This window comes from Corythoichthys intestinalis, chromosome 9 (genome assembly GCF_030265065.1).
Source record: "Corythoichthys intestinalis isolate RoL2023-P3 chromosome 9, ASM3026506v1, whole genome shotgun sequence".
In the NCBI taxonomy this organism is placed as follows: Eukaryota; Metazoa; Chordata; class Actinopteri; order Syngnathiformes; family Syngnathidae; genus Corythoichthys; species Corythoichthys intestinalis.
This window is the reverse complement of record NC_080403.1, coordinates 59,096,064-59,102,307: the sequence shown is the minus strand read 5'-3', so window position 1 is coordinate 59,102,307 and position 6,244 is coordinate 59,096,064. Positions and strand designations below refer to the sequence as shown.

The window sequence follows — 6,244 nt, the reverse complement described above, 5'->3', positions numbered from 1 at the left end:
TAATTGTTTATAGGTATATTTAGCCATTTTTGTGGGAATATGTGTCTCAACCATTTAAGGGCATTGTTAAAAAAAAAAACAAAAAAAAACTTTGCATTCAAGCTAGCGGACTTTTGCTATTTAAGTTAGCCAACTGTTCTTTTGTTGTACATCTTTGATTTAGTTTCATAGATATTGAGGTATTAATTTCCAGTGATGACGTCAATCGCAGCCCCTCCGACGCGGCTGATGGAGCATACCAACTGTCTGATTAACAGAGGGGTGTCACCACATCTCGTGCAAACAAATGGCACTCCTTCAGGTCCATTTTTCAGTAAATAGTGGGGCTGCGATTGACGCCATCACTGGAAATAATATCTCAAGCCCCCCATTTACTGCAAAATAGACCCGAAGGGATGCCGTTTGTTTGTACTCGTTGTTGGGACACTCCTCTGTTATGAGAAACCTGGTACACTCCATCATCTGAAGTCCCATTTGGAAAAGCCACGTCATCAATCGAAATTAATATCACAATATCTATAAAACGATAGAAGCACAAACAAATTGGACCATTTCGGGTCCATTTCGCAATAAATGAGGGGGCTGTGTGATGTCATCACTTGAAAATAATATCTCAAAAACCATAGCGGCACAAAAGTTTTACAGCACAAACGATTGACACCATTTTTTTGCCATTTTAAATCAAAATGGGGGGGCTGGTTGACCTTAGATTGACCTATGAAAGAATTGTTCAGATCTCAAAAACAATAGCAGCACAAACGAATGACGTTTTTCTATAAATTTGCGTCTGATGGGGGGCCAACTTCATGGAGGTAAAGTGGCCATGTCGTTTTTACATCAACCTGCCGACTACGTTCCTAATTTGGAACTTTTTTTGGGTGGGGACAGATGTCGTCATGTCCAAATACACAGTAAAGATGACTGTGCCATGACGAACCTCAGATTCATTAGTAAGAAATAATAAATACAGCATGACTCACTGTCCAAAAATCTGGAAGTTGCATTGCTTCCTGAAAAGCAAAAAATGCTATGTCATCATGGGCAATATTGTCCCCCCAAAAATTCTGACATGACTGTCACTGAAACATCATGATTCACTGTTAGCCCTCCCAGTCCAAATGGGTTGGACGTATATCACTGTCAACGGCAACAAATGAGTTCATTGTACTATGACTGGAATATACAGCAAAAAGTTTCTCAATGAAGCTCAGTAACAATAGCCTGGTGCGCCTGAATACCCTGAATTTCTTTTATGTGTAAATGACATGATTTGGAAAAAAAACTGTAGGACGATTAGAGTTTTGAAATGTCACTTTTTTCACATTAAAAAAAAAAAAACATACATTATATACAGTATATATATATATATATTATATATATTTTAGGGCTGTCAAAATTATCGCGTTAACGGGCGGTAATTATTTTTTTAAATTAATCACATTAAAATATTTGACACAATAAACACACATGCCCTGCTCAAACAGATTAAAATGACAGCACAGGCTCGTGTGCACTTGTTACTTGTGTTTCTTGGAGTTTTGTCACCCTCTGGTGGCGCTTGGGTGCGACTGATTTTATGGGTTCAGCACCATAAGAATTGTGTAATTCTCCATCGACAATGGCGTGCTACTAGTTTATTTTTTTGATTTAATAAAATTGGTAAAATTTTCAAACGAAAACATTAAGAGGGGTTTTAATATAAAATTTCTATAACTTGTACTAACATTTATCTTTTAAGAACTACAAGTCTTTCTATCCATGAATCGCTTTAACACGATGTTAATGCCATCTTGATTTATTGTTATAATAAACAAATACAGTACTTAGGTACAGAATGTCTAATGTATATATCCGTCTTGTGTCCTATCTTTCCATTCCGACAATAATTTCCAGAAAAATATGGCATATTTCATAGATGGTTTTATTAATTACGATTAATTTTTAAGCTGTGATTAACTTGATTAAAATTGTAATCGTTTGACAGCCCTTTTTTTAATGTATTTTTTGTTTGCTCTATTTTTGTTTAAATATTCGTATATATAATCATCAAATTATTTTTAATCAAGAACACATCAAGAGCAAAGTAGAAAAATACTTGTCTTTATTAAATTAATTAGTGAATCCACTCAAATACGCTCAAGCTGCTCGCTTACAATGACTTGCCAAAGCAACTGTTTAACAAGTTAAACGACAATTGACTAATGTGGCGCTCTGAAGTTTCCGCTTCCCGGCATCCCTGGCAAGATCAAACCTTAACGACTGTCAATCATCGTTAACTTTAATAAGCCACTCCAGTGCACTGCCTGACCAAAATAAGGAGCCGGAGGGAGAGTGAGACTATGTGATCGGATCGGGACAGCTCATCGGTATTTTAATTTTTTTATTTGAAAAAAATAAATAAATAAATCTGCGATGAACTGAGGGCGCCAAGTTTGAAGCGTAAAATAGTGAGGGATCACTGGATGCTTTTTGGTGTAGTTTTAAAGGCTGTGTTGGAAATCAATAGAAGTGAATGGAAATGTTTTTGTGCTGTTGAAAATGAATGTTGGGCGAATAGGCCAATTGGAAATAAATGGGAAATTTTGCCTGTTAGGAATGAATGGGTATAGTTTTGGTAAATTTTGGCTTAGTCTTACGTTTTTGGCAAAAAGTTTATTTATTTAAAAAAAAAAAAAAAAAAAAACATTCGTACCCCTCAGCGACCTGAAATTTTTGATGTGTAAATGATGTGATGGTAGCTACCGTCAATGATAAATGAACCGGATTATTTGTTTTGCCAATCTCTCCCGCGCCCTGGTTGCAAATCACTGCTTTATGAAAACGCACGTTGACAGTCACGACTCGGTCGTCGCGCTGGTAATTAGCATGTTGGGGATTTTTGGTCTGATACAGCACGTTGCTGAGAGACGTGCCTTTAAACACGGGTGGCTGCTGGAAAACACACATTTGTGTTGCTAAGCAAGTGGAAGACGTACAGTATTTCTCAAAACAGATTTTCATGCAAAAATCTGAGAAGTCACCATGAAATTTCAGCTGTGTGAAAACACATTGGGGTTTATCGTGCATCTACTCTGAGTCAACTCAACAATTCCGAGGGATAACTCAAGATTTGAATCGAACAATTGCAGCATTGATTGGTCGATCTCTTTGGGCAGAAAATAAAGCTATACTCTCAAATTACCTTCAAACGTCATCAACGTTTCTATTAAAAAAAAAAAAATTTAACGTGAATGTTGGGATCTTCGTTTTGCAGGTTGACTCCATGACGTAGGTGGGCTTTTTCATCAGATAAGTTGGCTCTGTTGACAACGAGTGGACAGCTGCCAAATAAGCGCTACCTGTGCCAAGAGTCACATTTTGGAACAATTAGGCCTACAGCAATGAAAGGTGTACGATGGCAGCGAACGCAGTACAGCAATACCGGTAGGTGCTGTTTCTAAAGCATGAAGAACAACATTTAAGTGTTCTCTGCACAATGAACTGCCTGGCTCATGACCCCGTAATAAATAATCTTGTCTGCAGCGCTTGCTGTCTGCTGCCACGTCAGATGTGGTATTTGTGAAGTGACACACTTCTCACAGGCACCTTGTCATGTGTATGTATGTACATGTTAGTTTTTTTTCTTTTTTTAACCTATCCTGTACTGCTGCTTGGGTGCGTGGGAATTTGAGTGCCCTTAGCCGAACAGTTTTAATGTGCCACGTAGGAGTTGGATATAGGCACGCATCTTCCCCCACAGCTCCGGCAAATGGGCCGCCTCCATCCCACCAGACCCGCTAGTTGTCCGTGGAGGTCCCGCTGCAGTACCCCCACAACCAATTAGGCCCGAGGCAGGAGTTGAACCCAGGGGCTCACATACACACATGCAGTGCTGGCCGAAAGTATTGGCAACTAATCCCTGCAATTCTGTCTGATAATCCTCGATTTTCCCCCAGAAAATGCGATTACAAATGCTATGGTAGCAATATCTTCATTTATTTTGCTTGCAATGAAAAAAAATTAAATCCTTATCCTCTTACACAAAAATCCAAAATATGGGCCGGAAAAAAGTATTGGCACCCTAAACCTAATACTCGGTAGCACAACTTTTAGACAAAATAACTGCAAACAACCGCTTCCGGAATCCATCAATGAGTTTCTTCCAACTTCAGACCATTCTTCGTTGGCCAACTGCTCCAGCTCTCTGAGATTTGAAGTGGTGCCATTTTCAGATCTCTCCACAGGTGTTCTATGGGATTCAGGTCTGCTGGCCACTTTCAAAGTCCCCAGTGCTTTCTCTCAAACCATTTTCTAGTGCTTTTGGGTCATTGTCCTGCTGGAAGACCCATGACCTCTGAGTGAGACCCAGCTTTCTCACACTGCATTATGCTGCAAAATGTGTTGGTAGACTTCATAATGCCATGCACAGGGTCAAGCAGTCCAGTGCCAGAGGTAGCAAAGCAACCGGAAAACATCAGAGAACCTCCACCATTTATGAATGTGGGAACCGTGTTCTTTTCTTTGAAGGCTTTTTTTCCCCCTGTAAACTCTATGTTGATGCCCTTGCCCAAAAAAGCTCTACTTTTGTCTCATCTGACCAGAGAACATTCTTCCAAATCGTTTTTGGCTTTCTCAGGTAAGTTTTGACAAACTCCAGCCTGGAAATTTTGTCACTGGTTCAGAAGTGGGGTCTTCCTGGGTATCCTACCATAAAGTCCCTTTTCATTCAGACCCCAACGGATAGTACGTGTTGACACTGATGTATCCTTGGACGGTGGGACAGCTTGAACTTGTTTGGATGTTAGTGGAGGTTCTTTATCCACCATCCCCACAATCTTTCATCGAAATCTCTCGTCCATTTTTCTTTTCCGTCCACATCTAGGGAGGTTCGCCACACTGCCGTGGGCTTTACACTTATTGATGACACTGCGCACGGTAGACAGGAACATTCAGGTCTTTGGAGATGGGCTTGTAGCCTTAATTGCCCATGCTTCCTCACAATTTTGCTTCTCAAAAGTCCTCATACGTTTTTTTGGTCTTTTCTCCATGCTCAATGTGGTGCTCACAAGGACACGGGACAGAGATTGAGTCAACATGAATCCATTTTAACTGGCTGCAAGTGACATAACCTCCGCCAAATCTCCAACCTACCTTTCATCTCCAAAATTCTTGAAAAAACCGTTGCATCCCAACTTCATAACCACCTAATCACCAATGACATTTACGAGCACTTTCAATCCGGTTTCCGCCCCCTCCATAGCACCGAAACAGCCTTACTTAGAATTTATCCGGTTTATTATCAATTCTCGTCCTCCTCGACCTCACTGCCGCCTTCGACACAATTTCCCATACAATCCTTCTCGACCGACTCGCCTCCATTGGTATCACCCACACAGCCCTTTCCTGGTTCACTTCCTACCTGTCCAACCGCACACAATCCGTCAAACTTGGCCCCCATCAATCCAGTTCCCTCCCTGTCTCCGCTGGCGTGCCCCAGGGCTCTGTCCTGGGGCCGCTCCTCTTCATCATCTACATTCTACCCCTCGGTTCCATCTTCCGCAAACACAACATTCACTTTCACTGTTACGCGGATGACACCCAGCTTTACATATCCTCAAAACCAACCGCCTCCCTCCCTCACCCTCTGCTTACATGACATTAACTCCTGGTTCTCTTCTAACTTCCTCCTACTTAACAGCTCCAAAACAGAAGTCCTCTTAGTTGGTACCACCGCAACGCTTTCTAATGTCCATAAGTTCTCTATTACCATCAACAATTTACCGATCTCTCCTTTGTCTCAGGTTAAGAGTCTGGGTGTCATCCTCGACAGCACACTTTCCATCCGGTCACCTATCAACAGCATCACCAGATCAGCCTATTTCCACTTTCGCAACATTTCTCGCCTCCTCCCTTCTCTCACCCGCCATACCGCTTCCACCCTGGTCTGTAATCTAAACCTCCCGGCTCGATTATTGCAACTCACTGCTCTTCGGTCTCCCTAATTAGTCCCTCCAGAAACTGCAGCTCCTCCAGAACTCAGCAGCACGCCTCATCACACGAACCCCCGCAACACACCACATCACCGCCATCCTCCGTCAACTTCACTGGCTTCCCGTCAAACAAAGAATCAACTACAAGATCCTCATCATCACCTTCAAAATACTCCATGCCCCGGCCCCTCCCTACCTTTGCGATATTCTCCGTCTAAATAATCCAACCCGTTCACTTCGCTCTACCACTATTCTTCCCCTCTCCGTCCCCCGTG

At 41.8% G+C, this 6,244-nt stretch overlaps 1 long non-coding RNA gene across 1 annotated transcript; it reads left to right on the top strand.

The window, feature by feature from the left end:
• Positions 1-1,425: 1,425 nt before the first annotated feature.
• On the top strand, positions 1,426-3,946 carry LOC130921972 (uncharacterized). Its single transcript, XR_009064439.1, has 3 exons — positions 1,426-2,366; positions 3,254-3,423; positions 3,523-3,946. It is a non-coding gene; the product is annotated as an uncharacterized LOC130921972 (long non-coding RNA).
• The last annotated feature ends 2,298 nt before the right edge of the window (positions 3,947-6,244 follow it).